This window comes from Symsagittifera roscoffensis, chromosome 9 (genome assembly GCF_963678635.1).
Source record: "Symsagittifera roscoffensis chromosome 9, txSymRosc1.1, whole genome shotgun sequence".
Classification (NCBI taxonomy): Eukaryota; Metazoa; Xenacoelomorpha; order Acoela; family Convolutidae; genus Symsagittifera; species Symsagittifera roscoffensis.
The window spans coordinates 6,742,424-6,763,798 of record NC_087070.1 but is presented as its reverse complement, the minus strand read 5'-3'; the positions used below and the strand labels follow the sequence as shown (position 1 = coordinate 6,763,798).

General features: G+C 33.0%; 1 protein-coding gene across 1 annotated transcript in view; it reads left to right on the top strand.

Annotated features, from left to right (window-relative positions):
• The first annotated feature begins 1,040 nt into the window (after positions 1–1,040).
• Positions 1,041–21,375, top strand: part of LOC134853961 (uncharacterized) — a 192,383-nt gene continuing 172,048 nt past the window's right edge. The window contains exon 1 of the mRNA XM_063869979.1: positions 1,041–1,052. The gene's annotated coding sequence lies outside the window, so the exon portion shown is untranslated. The remainder of the gene's footprint in view (positions 1,053–21,375) is intronic.

Here is a 21,375-nt window from a genome sequence, read left to right as displayed (position 1 = left end):
TTTTTGAGCACGCGGAATCATCTGCAGCCATTAAGCTAACACTTTCTATTTTCCTTCCAAAAACAGTTTTTACTTTCAAAGAACCGAACAGGGGAAGCCAAACGTAGCGCTACTGTTTCCCAGTTGAAGTTCATGATCAGTGTAAATTTCCAAAATTAGGTTTGGACTTAACTTCTTAATTATCTTCATTTTTTAATCTTGTGTTAAACACTATGTCTCAGCTCCCAGTTGTATTTTAGTTCAAAGGTATAATGTCGGCTGCAAGTAATTCAATAATACCAGACCATATCGACCATTATAATATGTCCAGTTTAAATAATACGGATCAAGCGAAACATCTTTTTTCCGCTTTTTTGTTCTCATCTAATTCAATTTCTTCAGATGTCTGGCTACTCTTCTCTGGCAAATAAGTCGGTAACAAAACAAAGAACAATTTACGATCCAGCTTCTAAGAGCAAAACCTGAAGATTTAACATTTACAGCATAACGACCATTATGAAAAATAGCTAAATTTTTTATTGAAAAAATTTTAAAAAAGTTTATTAGCCGGTTCTTATATCTGAAATCGAGCCAATAAAATCGCTCAGAAGCTGTTGTAAAGTAAGCTATGGTGAAAGTCAACAACTTTTTTGTTTTTCCACTATTTGCCTCCCTTTTGTTTGATTAAACGGTAATTTTTTTTACTTTGTCTGAATATAGCTCAAGCTCAGACTTTGAAGGCATGGAAATAAAAACTTTCTGATTTATTTCATATTTTATAACTTTGAAAAGAGGGCAAGTAGTATTTTAATTAACTTTTAATTTAAAATCAATTATCTAGTTTACACGACAATATATCACTATCAGAAGCTTCAAACTAAGGATCTTGCTACCTTTTTTTGCCCATTATTTGCAATAGGGGTGAATTTCGTAACTAAGTACAACTTTTATATACGATTAACCGCTGAGTTGGTCCTTATTGGGGGCGTCAATTTGCTATTAGGTACGGTAGGGGGGATGGGCGGTGGTGGGGGTGGTTAGGGGAACAGTTAACAAGATCCCTTATTAAATAGGCTTACAACTTCTTAGGGTTTGTTTATTTTGATTTCAGACGTCTGGTAATAAAATACCTGGACTCCAGTTTGCAAATTGCCATGGCATTATTTACAGACGAATGGGAGGTTCTTACCAACGCTTCGTAGGGCAGGTTGATTTTAAAACCATAAAGTTTAAGTCTTAGCGACTATTTCTTACTTGTTTTTTATTTCTCTGTTTGGCTTTAAAGTCTAATTATATCGATCTCTCTTGAGTACAATTTGATCTTGAACACAATTTCGCCCCGTGGCGCTTTGTCAAAAATTTTGGCAATTTGTTACATTCGTCTTATCGCGATTCCTAGCTGGAATTTTCTGGACTCAATATACGATATGTGAGTATAACTAGAATTCTAGAATTTTACGACCACAAATAATGTTTCAAAGAGTCATATAGTATGAAAAAAGCAACAAAACTCACCAAGTTTCAAAAAAATTCTATTTTTTTTCACAATTTTAATTAATTAAAAATTGATAGAAACAAACCTTGCTTGAAAATTGCAATATGACCGTATATTTGTTCCCACTTTCGAAGAAAATGAGGAATACATTTGTTTGGGCTGTTTTTTTATTCTGACCATTTTTACAAAACTCTGGTCTCGCGGGTGATCAATCTTTTGATCTGCATGAGTCCAGCCGAGAGTGCAGACCATTATAGGAACATTTCATAAGTATGTTTAACACTTTTTGTTTTATTATCCCCCACTACAAAAATCGTTCCAAATTGAATTGAGGCAGCTAATTGGTGTTATTAGCTCCATATACGACTGAAACTGCAACACTTCATTTTTGATGTTATCAGCTTAAAGTTCATAGTTTTGCCAATATTTAATTTACCAAAAACTATCCGAGACCAATTAACGGGCAGTTGAATATTCAGGGCTTTGCACTGATACGAGCAGTCTTTTTTGTTGCATATGCAAACGGGGCCTAAATTTGAAATCACATTTTCGATTTTTGCTCAAACTTGTGTTGGAAATGATCGCTGCACTTTAAGGTCAATAAATAATTACAAAAAAAAATAAAAAAATGTTTCAAGTTTTTTAAATAGTTTTTTTCTCCCCACACGCTTTCTAAAGAACAAGAAATGTTTTTAATGTCTCGAATTCTTTAAAAGGCAACGAAATGCTTTATTTCAATTCAGTTACACTGCAATTTAATTATCACAATTTGGCCAAACAAGAAGGAAAACATCAAATTTCAGCCATCGTTGTATACAATTAATCACTTTTGATCAATTGTATAAATTGTAAAAAACATTTTATTAAGACAAAATTGCTTGTATCAGTGCACAACCCTGAAATTTTTGACTGCATTATTAGTTTTACAGAGTAGCGTTGATTCGAAAAACGAAAAAAAAACTTTAAAAAATGAGAAAATTTCCATTTTGTTTTTCATTAATGTTGAAAATCATCCCCCGCACACTATGAAAAGTATAAAGTGAGTTATTTTGCAATTAAATTGTCTAAATAGTGTGCCTCAATTTATTTTGGAACGACTTCTAGGACGAACTAATTTAATTCTTCGCTTATTATTGGCACAAATGAATCGCGCTTTAATTGTCTCAAATTCGCAATCTTTAAACCATCATAATTTCACAAAAAACTCCAGGCGAATTATATTTTAAAATTTGAGCTCAAAACAACAATTTTTTTGAATGATACAAAAAAATTTCCGCCAAAATTGCTATTTGAAAAGTTGAAATTTGTCCAGAGAAAAAACACCCCGAGAACAAATATTCCGTCATTTTCTTCTAGACAGCTCTAGTGGTAAATTATAAACTAAACTGTCGTCAAGGCGCCTGTAGAAAAATTGGGTGTCACAAAAAATGACACAATTGTGTCTATTTTGCGACGCATAATTTTTCTATAGGAGCCTTGGCGACAAATGAGAACCTTAGTGTGGCGAGGGTGTTCAAGTCTGATGGGACAATTGTGACGTCGGCGTATGGTATGGCATCGGCGAATAATATAGTATGAGCTGAAGATTCTCTGCTAAGACAGCCTACTTGTGTCAAAGCAGGTGACGATAATACTGAGATAGGGGCTGCATAAAATAGCAGATAGATCAAATAGCAATAAACTTTTATTAGCTTAATTAACGTCTTATCGCGGACTTTTTGTTACTAAATTTTCAAACCTGAAAGATCAATACATATCGTGGTTCTGAAAAAACTGTATGAAAATTTGGGCATGACCATTTAGTGGCAGATGCATGAATAAGTATTCATTTTCGTTATTATTCTCAACAGAAACCTGAATAAAAAATAAGTTAATTCTTTTTTTTTGCGCTCTGTTACAGACAATTTTTTAAACTAAGATAAGAGATCGGTGGCCGGAATGTTGTGAATAGTATTAGTATCATGAAATCTGATTGACTAATATGTAATTGAACATCTTTTCAAAATGTTCAAAAACTTTTATGCTATTTTATCTTTCTGCTAAAATTACTGTCCCCATTGAGATATTCAAATCAAGTGGAAAACCTACTCCAATTTATGCGCACCAGCGAGTATTTTTCTGCTGCTAGCAATCTAAATATTTGTAAATGGAATTTCTACGAAAATGCCTCTGAAAGAACTTCATCAGATTATATAAGCTTGAATATCTCTTTCTAAACTATCTTCAGGCTTTTACCGCTTCAAAGCCTGTCAAATATTGCGTTTCAATTCACAATATCTTCCGTCGTTCACAGTCGAAGTAATTTTCCTTGATACTCCTTGGTTTAAATTATTGCCCAGTTGAACACAGTCGAAACATTAACAACTTTTCGAACCAAAAATTCTGAGCTGTGACCGATATTAAAAAGGTTTTGTAAACCGCGGCCAAGTTTTTGTTTTAACTTTTTAGCGGTTTGAGAGAGCTTGGAAAATAACTTTGGTCAAGCTAAGAAAAACCTACATTAATTTCAAAAAAAGTTTTTGAATAAAATCCATATTATATTGATAAATTTTCACGCCTCCCTTGATCTTTCTCCGCATTTGCTCAAAAATCTCCCGCACAGATTGGTTAAATCTTTTTTCCCAGCGCAGTTTTAAATGTTTTCCAAAATATGCCAATTTTGTGCTTAGCATCAAATCTCTTTAATTTTGCAAAAGGGAGGAAATAGTTAAAAAGATACCGTCAAATTTTCAATATAATCTATTGTCGATTGTTATTCGTGCAACTCCAGAACGCCAGAACGAGCACCACACTGAGCCAGATTTACAATTTATTTATAAAACAGTTTATAATAAAAATAAACTCTCAAAAATTTACATTAGTGCAATTTGTTTACTTGAGATTCAACTGAATTCCAGAACCCCGTGATGGTTTAGAACGTCAATCTATTTCGGAAATTATCTGTTTTTTGTTTTTAAGTTTTGATAAGCTTATATGGAACCATCGCAACCTTCAAAGGGGTTTTAGCTGGTTAAATAAGTTCAAGCATTGCATATGAGTTGGGTTATTTTACTTGGTTTGGTTTCTAATAAGGAACAAAAGGGGTAATAATTAATAATAATAATTGTATTTCCTGCGAATCGCAGAGGAGCTATCAGTAGGCCTTACCAGTCCTGTCGAGGATAGTCCATTTGCATTATCTCCCCTCATTCCAGACAGTGTTATTTTGCTGAGTGAAGCTGTTATTTGTGACTCAAGGCCGTTTTTTTGCGTCTAGAACTTGGTATCACTATTGCAGCCAAATTTGGTCAGGTTCGGGTAGACCTGAAGCTGGAGGTCAAGTGAGAGCTTGTCCTCACACACTATCATAGCCATGACTTGGGATCGAATACACGATCTGACGATTTTAAAGTAAACGCCTTACCGCTGTGCTAAGTGCCTATATTGCCTAATGTGTATCATTTGACTATTTAAAGGGAAAGTACTTCAAATTAGATGTATTTAATTTAGGAGGCATCAGAGACCAATAATATAGTTCTTGAGAACAACATAAAGACATAATCTCGAATCAAGGCAAAGTCATCAATATTCCGACTGCCGTTTCAATGTCTTAAGGCCGATAAAATTAAATTTTATATGGTAAAACTTAAGTCTTGAAAATTAAGACGACCAATAAGCTTGCCTCAATTCAATTTGGATTGATTTTGCACGCGGGCTAATTCTCCACCCTTAAAAAGTTCGCGCTACACTTTCTGCATCAATGTCTACTTTGAACAGGTTAGATAGACTCGGTTCACCTTGCAAAGTCAAGGGCGCATAGTGGTGTGCGTGCTAGGCAATCCACACTTAGGTACAGAGATCGAGCCCCCAAATGAACTAAAATGGTTTAAAAAACCCCAAGTATAAATCTTCCTCATATCTTCCATGCGTGCCGCTTACCATGCGCAATTAAAAGAATGAGTCTCTTTGATGCGGCACGCATAAGTTTGAGTTTCAGTTGCTATATAAGAAAATTAATTCATCTCAAATTGGGCTAAGGGCAGCATGCCAAGCGGGACGCATGTAAGTAGGAACACCAACACTAACACTCGTAGCTGTCATAAAACATCAAAAATATTTCGGGTAAGTTTTGAAAATTTTGTAAAACTTGAAGTACATAGAACTCTCTTTAGAGGAAAAATAAAACAAGATAATTAAATGATGCAATAATTTGTCGCCGGATCATATGCCTTTTTTGATTGGAAATTTAAGTAATGCGCGAGATAGTTTTATGAACTTTTGTTCTCCATGTACATGTTTTATTGACAAAAGCAAGTGTGACTGTATCATCACGGCAAAGCCGTATATTTTCCAACTACCCTTTAACCTGTCTAAAATCCTGTAATATTAAAGTAGTTTTAAATTTTGAAATTTATTTCAGATTTCATTTGCAGAACATTGATGAAATACTAAACTTACAAATTGTTTTTTTACCATTTCACACTTAAAATTTACTTTTAAACTTATTAAAAGCCAAAATGAAATTTTCTACATTTTCGACTGAAGTTTTTGTAGTTGAATATCATTGGCTACTAATAGCCAATCAAATTCAAGCAACACTGTCAACAGGGGCTGATCTATTATTTTTTTCGAGAGGGGGAGCGGATTTTCAAAAATTTTCGAAACTTGTATAAATTTTTTTTTGTAGACCAAATTGATTTTTCGAACGCTCTCGGAACACTATTAAGACCCTATTTTGACCGAAATTTTTGCGCCACAGGTACTGTTTTAAAAAAAAGTTCACACATTTTCTTTTGTTTTCTTTTGGGCATTTTTTCGTTTTTTTAGGCGAGGTTGGTGAGGGGGTCGAATCCCTAAGCAGATAATGAAATGTTTCTTTTTAGTAATGTTTCTCTAGGATTCTCTATTTCGAAAAATTTAGCTAGTAATGCACCAAAAATTTTGTTTTTAACGAGCAAAAAAACACCAAAAGTTTTGTATTTAATGCACCAAAACATTGATTTCAATGTCTACACTGATGGTTGATTTAAACTATTCAAAATATGTTAGTCAATGTTGAATTTGCGAAAATTGAAATAAAATGATTTAGTTCTTCTTTTTGAGTGCATAAGACACAATCTAACACAAGTTGTTAGTCATTACTTGCGGGAGAGGAATGTTTTTTTTTGCATTTTTACATTTTTTCGAAAGTTTATTAAGCTTTTGATTTCCAAAACTGCTTCAGAAACTGAACGGCAGTCGGAACAGTTATTGTTTTGATCCTATACGAGTTGCCTTATGGCAGTACGCGTGAAGTTGCAAGGTATACCCAAAAATAACATCCTAAAAAATCTCAGCAAAAAACAGAGCAAAATAACAACTGTAAAAATCCGAGCAATTACCTTCTTTTCCAAAAATAACAACCTTAAAAGTTCGACCAAAACTTTAGGCAACTTTGTTGTTTTTTTTTCAATCGAATTTGAAAAAATTCGGTCTGAAAAAATGCCCACCAATTTCAGTAAATATATCAAAATAACAAGATATCAGTTTTTCAGCCAGCAGATTTAACTGTTCTCAAATTTGTCTGCTTACTGCCTTGGCTGTTTACGCGTTGGTCTACTTGTGGCCGGGCGCCATAAATTAGCCCGAAGCTCAATTTCTTCTGTGCTAGATACTTTGGTGGACTGAAATTTCTCTAGGCCGTAAAACTGGAAATATCAATCAATCAGAAGCTCTTTTCAAATAAAATGCAAGCTTCCAGGTGATTAAAAAGATATTTTTTTATAATTCCATTATGATTATTTCTACTTAGCTTGATTTGTTTGACAAGCAAGTTGTCAGCTACCTGTCAAAAATTAATCTAAGGCAATATTAGTCTCATTTTTGACGACAAAACAATCAAAAAGGCCCCGAAAATTTGCTGTGAATCAGTTCGTTTTCTCATTTTCAGACTGTTCGGTGATCATAACTTTCCTGGAATATAATACCAATGTCTCGACAAGGATTAGCAGAAAAACACACAAAAAAGTCAAATAAATTTATTAATTTAACCAGGGCCTTATCATAAAACCGTCGATTAAATCGAGGTAACTGGAGTTTAATAAAAACGAACTAAATATCGAAATACGGAAATTAGTTGTGCTCGTTCAGTTTGTTTCTGTTAACGTTTTTTCTCAAGCCTCTCATCATGTAACAAATTTTTTGAAAAAGCGCAATAAAATGTGTCAAATTGATTAATTTTATTCAAATAAAATATTTAAATCAAATACAAGGCATTCGGAATAAAAAAACAGTCACTACTAAAACAAAGAGCAAAAGTTTAGATTTTTTTGATAAAAATTTTGTTTTCGTTTATTAACTTTAATATAAACTTAAATTATGCTTGTTTTAATCTTTTTCTTACAGCTGTTATGAATAACTTCGATTTTAATCCCCATTATTAGCCGAAAAGCGCACCAAAAACACGATCAAAACTCATCATGTGTTGATAAAAATAACAATTTTGTAGAAAAAACTGTTGGAATTATTTAGCTGACTTCAATTCAATTTGGTAAGTTTACTTTGCCGCATTTACTAAGCAACTCATGGATTTATTTTAACTGTTTTAGACTGTATAAAAAATTTCCTTGAAAGCTTTTTCTCAATTACTACGCAACTAACAGACTTAATATACTTCAGACTGTATGAAAAGTTCCGCCAAAAAAGTTTTCTAAGTTTTCTTAAAAAGTCAAAATTTACTTGAAGAGAAAACCTAAACAAGCACAAATAATCTAATCTTTATTTTGACGGTTGTAACAGAAAATTTTGTTGAAATATTTTTTTAAAGGTTAACTTCACTTAAACTGAAACTTATCATTTGTTATTTTTATCAACACATGATGAGTTTTGATCGTGTTTTTGGAGCGCATTTCGGCTAATAATGGGGATTAAAATCGAAGTTATTCATAACAGCTGTAAGTTTGGTAACGTTTCGCTTAAACTGCCGGCAAGTTTTTTTTCATGTTTTTGAGTTTGTTTGCTAGAAAATCAAGTTAATTGGAGCAGTCGCTAAACCAAAACAAAATGAACATTAAATTTTTTTTTATATCTAATTTCCTATTTTGAAAAAATTTTAATTTTTTTTGCATTCCACTCAAGTGTAATGTCAATTTTTCTACAGTAACGCAGTAATTATTTTTGCTTGTATTTAAATTGTTTGGTTTTTGGTTTTGATTTAATTGGTTTTAGATTTTTTTCATTAGAAGGAACAACTTACAACTGAGCTGGATTTTGTCGCCGCACAACATACATTTTTATAGAAAATTAGAAACTTTGCGCGACTTTATATCATTTTAGCCAATTGGCTTTTTGAAACCCCACTTATGTTGAAAATTGATTCTGGGCAAAACATCTTTTTTTGAAAGTCGGGTCACCAGCGATACATTACAACTTACAAATGATAAGTTTCAGGGCGAATTTAGCGCAAGGCAGACGCCTCCTCGTCGGGGATTTGACCGCCTGATTACTCAAAGGAACCCTTTTTCGTACTATTGTTCATCCAAGTTTGGTCGACCAGCCATAGAACTTTTCTTTGGACGCCGCGGGGGTTGTTCAGGTTGGGGGTTGTTCAGCCAAAAACGCGCAAATTTTTGGTCAACCCCCCCCCCAAAAAAAAAGGTGCCCTACACGGCATTTTTTGTCTGTTTTTTCTCCTTCAAAATTTGTCTTGACATCAGGACGAAATAAGGTTTTTTTGGGAGAACTCGTAAAATCAATTTGGTCGACCTGCGAAATAATCGAAAATTGTTTGAAAATCCGCCTCCCACTTTTTGAGAAAACCTTAAATCTACCCTTGAGAAAATTGTCAAAAAGTCGAGCCACAAAAAAACGACAATTTTTTGTTTGTCTGCTTCAATGTGGCGACATACAGAATTCTTTTTGCAAACTTCGCCCCAGTTTCAAAAGGTAAAATTTGCAGCACTGATTAGAGAAGCGAGTCATGAAATTCAAAAGAAATAGTGCCGATTCGTCGTTATTTGAACTCTTTTGAAATTGGGCGGGTTCACGAAAGGCAATTTTTTGTTCAATTTTGTTTCCGTCTATATCCCAAAATTAAAAGGAACGAAAAATCATCAGCCTGAAGCGTTCGAACTATTGTTATTAAGGCCATTTTTCCCATGATATTCCTCTTTCTTTTATCCTCACTTAATTTCAACCCAACCCTTTTTTTGAGAATTGAATTCCTTCTTTCAATATCACTAATCTTAAGATCACTTTCATTATATCTGCCGCCAATTTCAGAGTGGCTCCCAAAAGCGCAAAAATTCCAATTTCATTCGAAGCTGGTAATAATTCAATCATTCCAAATTAACTGTGCTAAGGTTTTTCTGACTTGATTTTCATGTATGTTGTCTGCCAATCCGCCTCTTGGAAACTCAATAAAGTTCAGAATATAATTCTTACAGTGTGTTTTTGATTGAAAACATCTGGAGTCAAGGTTCAGATTCAGATTAAACGAAGTTATTAGTCATCATGACCAGCCAAGACGCTCATTAAAGACTCTAGAAAACTATGAACAATTCGTACTTCAATATTTTTAAGAAATCAACGAGGACAGCCATTCAGTGTTCAAACAGCACAAAATGTTCCGAGCGCAGCATCAAACATTGCAAAAAAAGATCTACTTAACAATTGCTCCCTGTGGTTACTGGTAAAGAATAACCGCCCCTCTAAAAATTAATTTAACAGTTACGCATGTGCGGATTTTTACAAACGGTAGCTATTCTCCCCCTTTTGCAATTAGACAGGCGTTTAAGAAGTTTTCAAAATAAAATAAAAATTTTGATGAAAATTTAAAAGAAACAGTATTTCAGTTTTTTCCGACTTTTTAAAAACTGGGAGTAACTTTGCCTTCAGATGTGTTATAGTTTTTCTTTTTTATATTTTCCACGCAAAATCATGTACCACAAATGATAATTGGAACGGATTGAGTGATAAATCATTTTCAAGATTTTTCAGTCATGATTCAAGCGACATTAAAAAGTTTTCACAAAATTATCCCAGGGACGAAAAAACCGGTTTGAAACTTTTGATTTTTAGACTAATTTCAAGCGAGTAAATTGATCAATTTTCAAAATTGTTCTGCCAAACAATTAGAAAATGTTTTGATTTTTTTCCACTTTTTCGATTGACATCTGTTGTCATTTGTGTATAAATCACTAAAATTCTACGCGTTTGTGTGGTTTTCTGATGACACGCAGTACAAAAAACGACACTAGATTGAAGACAAAAAAACTTTTTGCTGCTTGTTATTGAACGTAGTCAGGACATTCTAGGTTTCTTGCACAGCTACTGGCTTTTCTTGTTTGGTTTCTTAATGAATTACCTGTCACCAGCAAATCAAGGCATGCATATTTAAAAAGCACGGCAACAATGAAACAAATTCTAACAGATGTTTAAATCATTTTGCCATTCTCTAAATTTGCATCTGATAAGCAAAAATGGAGACCAGTTTTTCTGTACACTGAGAAAATTTTAAAGAAAAAAAAATTTTTTTTTTCAAAATAACTAATAAGGCAAACTTAGTTTGATGAACCATTCCACCAGGACTGTCGATTTTTTTTGTTTGTCTGATTGTCTGATTTTGCAAATGCCTAGGAAAAATTACCCTAAGTCAAAGAAGCTTCGCAGCGTTGGAGCTGCCAGAATTAAATTTTTATCCGGCTCCGTGGGCCATTTTTCTGTAAAATGATGTTTTTTGCAAATGATGTTTTGTGCTTACAGACAATTAATCAAGTGGAAATTCATATTACAGCCAAAACTTTGATCAATGAAAGAATTAAAAAGCTCAATTCATGGCTGATTCCTACAATAAAAAATCTTCTCTAAAATCTAAACGTGATTTTTCAATCTTTCTCGCTGGTATTTACGAAGCGTAGCTTTGCCTGTGTGTTTATTGTTCCGATGACTTCACGAAGTGATATGAAACTATGTGCTAGATATGGTTTTTAGTCAGAGGTCGAAGAGGGTTAATTTCATAGAAAAATGGTGGAGAGTCCACTATAGTATCATATTAAGCACTTTTGAGAAAAATCGAGTCTTGGTTTTGAGAAAAACGGATGTGAATTGTTTTGCTTTTCAGACTATATGACACATAATTTACGAATCACACTGAACTCCTTTTCCATTTTAGAGTGACATTATTTTAGCTTTGATTATGTTTATTTTGATCTTTAACTTTTGCAGCTTTGTGAATTTGAATTTTTTTAATTTCAATAGGTGTGGTCGATTGACTTTGTGTTACTTGCACACCAGCTGGCTATCCTTTTTTTTTCGACCATTGAAAATGGGGAGGAACTATCATTCGGGTGTAATTTAGTTTTTTCTTTTTTTTTTTGCTTTTTTTTCCGCAAAAATCATCAACTAAAAATCAGACTGGCTTGAATGATTCATCAAATTAAATCCCTTTCAGTCGTGATACGCGAAAGACATTGGATACTTTCAAAATTTTACCCAGCGCCGAGAAAAAAACTAATTAATATTTTTGGTTTTTTGTCGAATTTCGACAGAATGATGTTCTAATAAGTTATTAAATTTGCCATTTAGCTGGAAAACATGTTAATTTTTCTATACAAAAATTATTTTAAAAAGCAGTATTTGGCATTTGTCTTGCAAGAAAAACTTTAAAAACAGTTTTCAAAAAAATAGACCATTTTTTGATTTTTTTTAAAAAAATTTTTGTAAGAAAATTTTTGAAACTAATTTGAAGAACTGAATAGTTTTGATAATATTAATAATAAAGAACATTTTTTGTAGCTTTTATGAATATAAGTCGGAACACTTTGTTCTACTTGCGCAGCAACCGGCCACCCTTGTTTTATTAGTTTTTTTGGTACAAAATATTTTCAAAGATAATAAACAAACCGCCAAAAACCAAATATTGTAGACAATCGAGCAACTCCCCTTATTTCATGGAAACAGATTTCAGCAGTTGCCGATGGGAGATGCTGTACAGAGCTGGTAGTGTATAGTATAAAGTATAATTCACTGAAATAACTACAATAGCCAAAATTGAGTTTTGAGTTAGCATAATGGATATTTTCCTATCCTAAATAAGCAAGAAAAATTGCATTTCAGATTAGAAAGTATCATCTGGATTAACCTTGTTCGCACTTGAATCAACCATGAAAAAAATCAAATCTGAAACAAGTTAGCAGGGGCGGATAAAGGGGGGGGCGGACGCCTCCTCCCCTTCAGGGATTCGACCCCCTGCCGACCCAAAGGGTCCCCCCTTTGTACAATTTTGAGATATCCATATCTGGTGTTAGACTCTAAAAGTTTTCTAAAGGCCTGTTTTTGGTCTGTTATTGAAAATTTTGCCTGCGGAGCAGAAAATTTGACCACGACAGGGTCTTTTTAGTGCTTTGTGAGAGCTCGGATAATCAATTTGGACGACCTAAAGTTAGACAAAATTTTTGAAAATACCCCCTCGAGAAAATGAGCCTCTGTCGGCAAAAATGTTTCAAACAATTTTAAAAAACTACAAATATGAAAAAAAATGATCGTTTTTTTGCTTTTTTTTTGGTTTTTCTAATTGTTTTTCTACAAATAGTGTTTTTAAATTTGCTTATTGTACTAAGACTGTCGAATATAACTATTGTCTAGTTTTTCTTTCCGATCTATTTTTTTGCACTAGCCGAAAAAATGACGCTAATTGAAAAACAAAACTTTTTTGTTGTAGTTTTTGTAAGTTTATGGTCGGAAGATTCTGAGCTGCCTTAACCGTATATCCTTGTACCTTGTTTTTAAGATTATTCAAGCGTTATTTTAACATTTCATGACCTTATTTAATTGTGAATTTTAGCTCTGAAACAGCAATTTTTCCTATCTGAAATCGAATTTTTACCAGTTACGGGAAAGCTGAGTTCTTATTCAAAGTTAAATCTAACTCTTCATAGATCATCGCTTTATTTGCTTATGGAATTATTAAAACTTAACGAGTCTTTTAAAATCTTTCAATGGTTTTTTATGTCCAAGTCTGACAAGTACGTTCAAATCCACTGCGTTTTCTTTGAATGCAGACCAACAAGTTGGCAAGAAACGTTTACTGTCTAATTATGAAGACTTCTTCACAATTCCAAAAAGTCCCATATTTCAAGTTTAACTCTTATACTTTATATTAATGCCAAATTGTTGGCAAAATCCTTTTCGGTCAACGAATCTGTACGAAGTTGACTCACCTAAAACTGAGATTGTTTCGACATTGGGCTTGTGTTTATCATTGATTTCTGTACGTAAAAACCGTGTTCAAAAACTAATCAACCTAAAATGCTAGAGATTTTGACCAATTAAAGTGTTCAAGTTCACCAATATTGCCAACAGTTGGGCATTAAATACAATTAATAGCTCATAATTTTTTCTTATTTTGTATTTTTTGGATAGAATGTTACGACTCAGTGTTTGATTATGGAACGAGAAAAAAAGTTTTGGAATATCGTTGACTAAAAAAAGAAAAATTGTAAAGATTGCAAAAAGAAAACTTATTAAGGTCGTGGGCACTCACTTTTCTGTGAGAAAACTCTTTGACGGTCTAATTATAAAAGTGAATTAGAAACCTGAAAATGATCGACAGGGTCGCCCAAAAGGGCCGGAATGATAAACAAATACCAAAATCATAATACCAAACCTTCTTGAGAAGAGCTTGAAAACAAACTCCACCCAAAAGTTACCATGACAAATCCGATGCACATCAAAGCATAATTTAATCTACCCCCTCAAAACCTCAAATCAAGTCAATAAGTCAACAAACCCAGTTTAATTTAGTCTTAGGAGAGCTAATTAGGATTACTTTACTTTTATCTGCTGCAGCTAAAAAGCGATCACTTTAATAAATATTTGAAATGATTTTTGTCAACTCTTTACAAGAGAGATTGAGAGAATTTAATTATTTTGCTTTTGCAGACTTCTAATAATACTGAGATTTTATTGGAGGATCCGGTTTTATCGGAGCGGAACCCACGCTTGCGGACATTTCTGAGAACAATATTTACAATAAATCATTTTAAAATTCAACTTTAGCGTTACTTTGATTTAATTTAGTACTCTGAATTTATCATCATTCATTAGTAGACTGTCGGTGATTTTGTGTAGTTTTGCTCTTTCGTCTTAAAATACTTGAATTTAGACGCATTCAATCATAAGGTAAGTTTTGTCAGTTTAAGTGATTCTAATAAATTGTAATTTTAACTTTATACTGTATTTGAGTTTTTTTGTGCAATGACTTACTTTTGTGCAATGACTCTAGCACCGTATTTACAGTGCTAGAGTCATTTTTTTTTCTCGAAAGACTAGCAATGGTTTGCTGGAAAGATATGGAACAGAGTGAAAAAAGCAGATTGAAAAGTGGACAGCAGTCCATTGTCCCCCCCCCCTCCCCACCTACCCCCACCTACTTCCCCCGACCCACCTCCCCCTATCCCCCTCCACCCCCAGTCTCATTTCTATCTAACTATCAGAGTTGAATAGTATGTCTAATTAATAAATAGGGATGTTGATATAGAGGAAAAATTTTCTCTTCTTTCTGTCTGGTATATCTGGGTGAAAAATGCTTTCTATAAAACCCTAGTGAACTAAACGACTCACACTTATCATTAAGATAAATTATAAAATTTTTTGAATTTCGATATAAGATTCTTTCATGTTTCGGTTCATTGTTCTCATACACAATAGCAGTAGCTTTGATAGGAAAATCCACAAGTTAAGTAGCAATAATATCATTGTTGAAACGCGTTTGAAGAATCGCCATGAATACTAATCTATTAAAAATCACTAGCCTATTATAACTAGAGTATTATAACAAAAATCATTTTTGCGTCTGGTTTTCTTTCGAATATTTTAACAATGGGATTCTTAATGTAACTCATCGTGCAAAAATATAGTAAACATCAGTTTTGGTTTTAAACAAAAAATTTCAAACTGTTTTTGTTCAAATTGTATTTTGTCGTCTTTGTTTTGATTATTTTCATTTTGTGATAACTATTTGAGTTTTAAAAAATGATGAAAAAAGAGCTTATGAACTTCTCTCAGACTTGTTGAACAAAAATGATAAAGCAATAAATTTGGCTTAAACTACCTACCCGCAAAAAAAAAGATAACTTATATAACAGGGCAAGGTCCTGAATGTTCCGACTGCCCCTTAGCTGGTCTCGAATAATTTTTGCTTATTACGTTTTTGATGAATTACAAATTTTGGACTGCTCATATCAAATATTGATCGAACTAAAATGACAATCAGTTTGCTTCAATTCAACTTTAAACGATTTCGAATGAGGGATAATTCGCCTTAGAACTTCAATAAAGTTGGTTTGAATAAAAAAAAAACGCCCCAAGCATAAATATTCGAACCCCAGTTCATAAAGTATAAGGCCACGGCCTTACCTCTAGACTTGGAGGGAAGGATTCTCATAAGGCTCACTAATAAACCATATAAGAAAAATTAGTAAGTCTTGTAAGAAAAGTTGTTTATGAGAAAAAAGTCGTATTCCCGAATACAAGACACTTATTAATCATAAGTGCAAAGTTTATTTATGCAAAAGCTTTATATTTCATTACACTAACAATATTTTTCAAGAAAATAAAATATATTATAATCAATTTTAGTTGAATATAGTTTTGCTGTAAGCTTCTTAAAACCAATCATATTAAACAACGGTCTTTGATTTTGCCAAAAGGTATCACACAAAAAGTATATTTTAAAATGTATTATAATTTAGCTGCCATTAAAGAAACTTCTAAGCCTGAGATGTCTTGTAATCTTTTGTTAATCTGTTAGCACAATTTTGCCACAATACAAAGTTTCATATATCAAAAGTTTCACGCGGTAGGCGAAAAAAACTCAAAGAAATTAATCATCAAATTAAATTAAAGTGCTCAAATTTTGGGGGTTAAAAAAATGGTGCATCATGAACAGAAATTAGTCATTAAGAATAACGTAGAAACAAAGGTAATATGTTTGAGTTGATTTGAAAACTGCCAAAAACTTTTTCTAAATTTTTTTGTCAACTTATGAAAAACAACTACACTCGATTATGATTTAATAAAAAAAGATCAAAAATTTACTGAAGAAGAATTTGATTAGAATCAATTATAATTGTTTAAAACTGTTTTTGAATACTTTCAAAATTAGTAACTCATTGATCCAATTTAAGCAATAAGAATTGAGCGTTGTAGAATTTTACTGAGACAGACCACAAAATTAGCTTTTTTTTGATTTTCAACTTTTTTACTGAGTGTGGGCAAAACCTCTTTTTGGTGGGTCATCTCAGATTTTTTTTGAAAATAGCCTTAGACACGAGGTCATACTAATCCTGACGTCGTGCACAAAAAAAATACAGTGGACCAAAATTGTTGTGTTTTGACAAACAATTCGAAAAAATTGACTAACAAATCTTTGTATCTCTTGAACTAATCCCCCCCCTTTGGTATCTTAACAAAGTGCCAGCCTATAATGAACTAATTCAACGGTCAAACAAATTTGAATTAAGTGAATTATGTACCTAGTAACGAACCAATCCCCCCGCGCCCCCCTATTCTGGTGGTCAGAAAATCAGGTTAGTCGGCCTTAAAAAATCAGGTCGACCAATTTTCCCTCAAAATAATCTCATATTTTTCCTAGTTAGCTGACACCTGCAGTCATTATTTCTAGACGGAGGAGGCTGATCCGCTCAATTGGGGGACCCCTGAAATTTGGTTGTTTTCAAATAAATTCCGCTGAAATAATTAATACCCTTTTTGAGGGTCTTTTATGATGACAGAAGGCGCCCTTCGTGGTCAGACATTTTGAATTAGTAATTTATTTTGTTAACTGGTTATTTATTAGGTGAGTACTAAGTAATGAGGTTATGTAAATAATGAGCTTTGAAATCCAAAGGGCGCTTGATTGACTGATAAATTAATTAAATTAGACAAGGGCTACGTTTGTAGTATTGAGTGTCCAGACTTGATGTGTTTAAATAGAAACAAGGACTGTTCTTACAAATTTAATTGAAGACTGAACTTCTGTCAGGCTTTTAAGTCTCGTTTTACCAGTGCTTCAAAGCTAAATAAATTATATTATTTCAAAAGTTTGAAGTTAGAATACAGTTTGAAGTCACTCAGGTAATATTTGAAATTTTCGATTTTGAAGAAATTTGATTTAAATACATCTTAAATAAGTTTTAATTGATTTTCTTATGTTTAAATATACAATTTAAAAAATTATAGCGTATTTATTTATAAACCCTACCAATAAATTTAAACCCAACCAAGGTTTTTGAAAAGCAAAAATATGCAGCGTAATTTGCGAAATTGCAAAAGCCAAAAATTTTGCAAAAACCATTACTTTCTGAGTGTTTGGATAAAAAATATGAAGTTCAAAATAGATTTTTTCAAAAGATGCTCCCCCAATTTAGTTATTTCCATTTCTAAGTAAAAAATTTGCGTCCATTTAGCTTGTTTTTGATATATTTTTCTCATCATTACATTCAGAAATTATATGAACCTAATTTTTTCGCAGCTCGCAAAATAACATCAAAATTTTTGGGCTATAAGTAACTCAATGTGGCCACTCTGGGTTTTCCACATTATATCTTCGAAGGAAAAATGATTCATCAAAATCGAAGTTTAGTATATAACAAAAATAGCTTAAAAATGAGCTCAATAAATGATTTTTTCTACCTAAACAAAATTAATAATCATTCAAATCAATCAAACTAGATTATTCGAGGAAGTTTTTCCTTTGAGAATGAATCAGGTACATGATTCTGCTTTGAAATGGTTTGATTTCGGTTTCAGTTTTCAGTTCTTTTCATAAAAATCAAATCATTCCGAACATTTGCAAAACTTTTAAATTGCGTTGAGTTTTGCTTGTAATTACTTCTGCTAAATTTAGCATTATTATTCCGATTTTCGACGTGATGTTTTTTTATCCAGCTTCAACTTTTCAACTAAAAACTTTTGACAAAATTATAATTTGACAAAATTATAAATTGACAAAAAGATGTTCAGCAGACCGCCATATCTACATAATGTCATATCTTGAAGTCGAAGTTACATCAGAATTAAGTAAATTACATCAGACTTAGGTAACAATTGCTCAACAACAATTACAATCTGTTGTTATATTGCATAACAATATTTTTTGCGGCTTGTTGGCATGGTAATCTTATTTCGTTTGCTGGCCTTTCAATTTGTTGGCATGCCACTTCTTGTTGGCCTTTCAATTTGTTGGCCTGCCACTTTGTTGGTCTGCCACTTGTTGATCTGCTACTTCGATTCATTTTAAATTAACTTCATAGCTGGAATATTTTGCCGGATACGCTACCAGTTAAAAGAAAAGTGGAATTGAAGCGCCAGTTAATTGTCTCAGTTTGGCATTTTTTTAAACCGCTCAGCTTCATAAAAAATTATCTCATATGAAATATTTTTTACTCGGCTCCGATATTTTTCAAATGATATTCAAAAAATGAAACTTCGAAAATTGGAAAAAAAGACAGGTATAAGTCTAAACCTTTTCTCTCCGTAAACTTGTGCGAGTTTATTAAAGGGCACTCCTAAATATTCGTCCCAAAGTTGCAAAAAAAACAACGTAGTAACACTGGCTGCTGATGTTGTTGTTTTAACGTTTTTCTATATATAAAAACTGCTACCAAATACATTTATACTTTTTTATGTTTACCATATTTCTGCGCAGAATATTTCTGAGCAGTACGATTTTCTGAGCGACAAATTTTTGCAAATTAGGGTCATTCTCGGGTAACGACAGAGCTCAAGAAATTCGAAATGGCTAATTTAGAACTAACAAGGTATTGCTACTGCCACGATACTAATACTGAAGTTACTTCTGCACTATCTTCAGATTCAGGTTACTTTTATGCCAATGAATCAAATAATTCCAAAATAAACATTTTTAATGCTTAATTGTCTGTTAAGTACCTATCAATTGCGATTTAGATATACACGAGACACGGTACTAAAGTACTAAGGTTAATAAGATTAAATCACTACTTACTATTTACAGCGAATTATCTGGACCTTTTCTGGGAGGCCACCCAAATTATTAAAACTTTAGATAAAAAATATTATATAAAATTGTTCGGAATCTGATATTAATTATGAACGAAATAAACAAAAAAAGCTGAATGCCAGCAACCGTCTTTTTTCTTTGTTTTTGGGGGTCACTTTCTGTCTTGTGGTGAAATATGTTTTCATAATTTTTCAATTTATCTGCGAAAAAAAATTTTGTTAAGTTTTGAAGATTATGAATTCCGTACCAAGAAAAACGAGTTTTGTTCATGGAGAAAAAATTAAAATTTCCGCTTGAAGCAAATCTATGCTACATTTTTCAACTTAAGTTGACAAAAAAACAAAAAAATCACAATTTTGATTTCAATCTTTCTCTTCAAGTGAGCACAAAGTTGTTTAACTCACTTATTAAGAAGTGGTTCAAAGAGCTGCTAAGCCAATAAAATTTATGCGACTTCTATTGAACTGAAGTGTTTCGTGAAGATTTGACTATTTTATAATTGTGGGTCAATTGAAACTAGACCATATGCTGACTACAGTCTGTTAAACCGTGTTTTGGTACAAATCAGAAAAACTGCTAATTATAGCCCCCCCCCCCCCGCCAAACGAGCAATAAAACTTTCTCACTTTATGTTTATGTGCTTTCAAATCGTAACATTAGTGGTAGAATTGAGAGCAATAAAAACCAAATCATTATTCACTTTGTCAAACTCAAAAAACATGAGATTAGTTTTTTGAAGTCGTTTAATTACAAATTCCTTTGCCTTGATTGAAACTTTTCGCTTAGCGAAATGGGATTTTATTGATCTTCAAAAATTACCATTTTAAATTGTTCGGCCATGTTCAGCCTGGCTAGATTTTAATTATTCAAATTCTGTGCCTGTCGTTCTTTAATCTAAGTGGCCCTTTGACCAGAGCCAGGTAAAGTTCGACTACCATACGCATCAATTAGAACAATATTGCTAGTGATTTATTAAGGTGCCCCGTCAACCCGCAGAAAATTAAAACTTCCTTGCCTATATTCAATAGTAGAAACATCGTAAGCATTTAAGCTCAAAATTTTTGTATAAAAAATTCTTGAGACTAAAAAAAGACGTTACCAGGCTGATGATCCTTACTCAAGACCCGTGATTTCCAAAGGCATCATTATTTTTTGTTAACAAAGAGATTTCGACTCATCCTCAAAGGATAAATACAGAAAATGGTGAGTTTCGAACCACTAACCTACTGATTTCAAAATAACACCAGCTTCTTCTATCCACCGCGCATTGAGCGTTAAAAGCCACAAAAAATTTATTTCTTTCGAATTGACAAGATTGAACTGCTGAGCTAATAAAAAACAGTGTTAAATTCCTAAAACAAAAAAAAATTGGAAAAATTATTATTTTCGGATTGATCTCAAGTGGTTTTTTCTTGTACTCATGTTTAGCGTACTGCTGTAGAAAACATGTAGATTCTTTTTCCGGGGAGTCGTCTCCTCTAAGCACGCTTTCACTCTACTTAACGGCCGCAGAGTTTCTCCCCTTTATACCGTGTAATAGCGGGGGACACCAAGACACGATGTGATCCACAATCCCGAAAGGGTTATGTTGGTGGTTAGACTAAATCGGCCGATATAAGGATTACGCAACTTCCCGCTTAATTTAGGCTTTTTTCGACTCTCCTCTTGCGCTTCTAGCTAGCTCAGCAAATCGTGGACACAACGAGTAATTTCTCAATCGCAAAGGAAACAAAACAATTTACAGTGCCCTTAATGAGCTAACTACTATTTAGCAACTTCTATATTGAAGCCCGCGTCACGTTCCGTTCAATCGCTAATCAGTTTTCGGTTGACTCGATTCAAAACTCGCCTACTCTAGTAGAGCAGCGACACAACTAGTTCAACCCGGTACTAAACTAGGGTT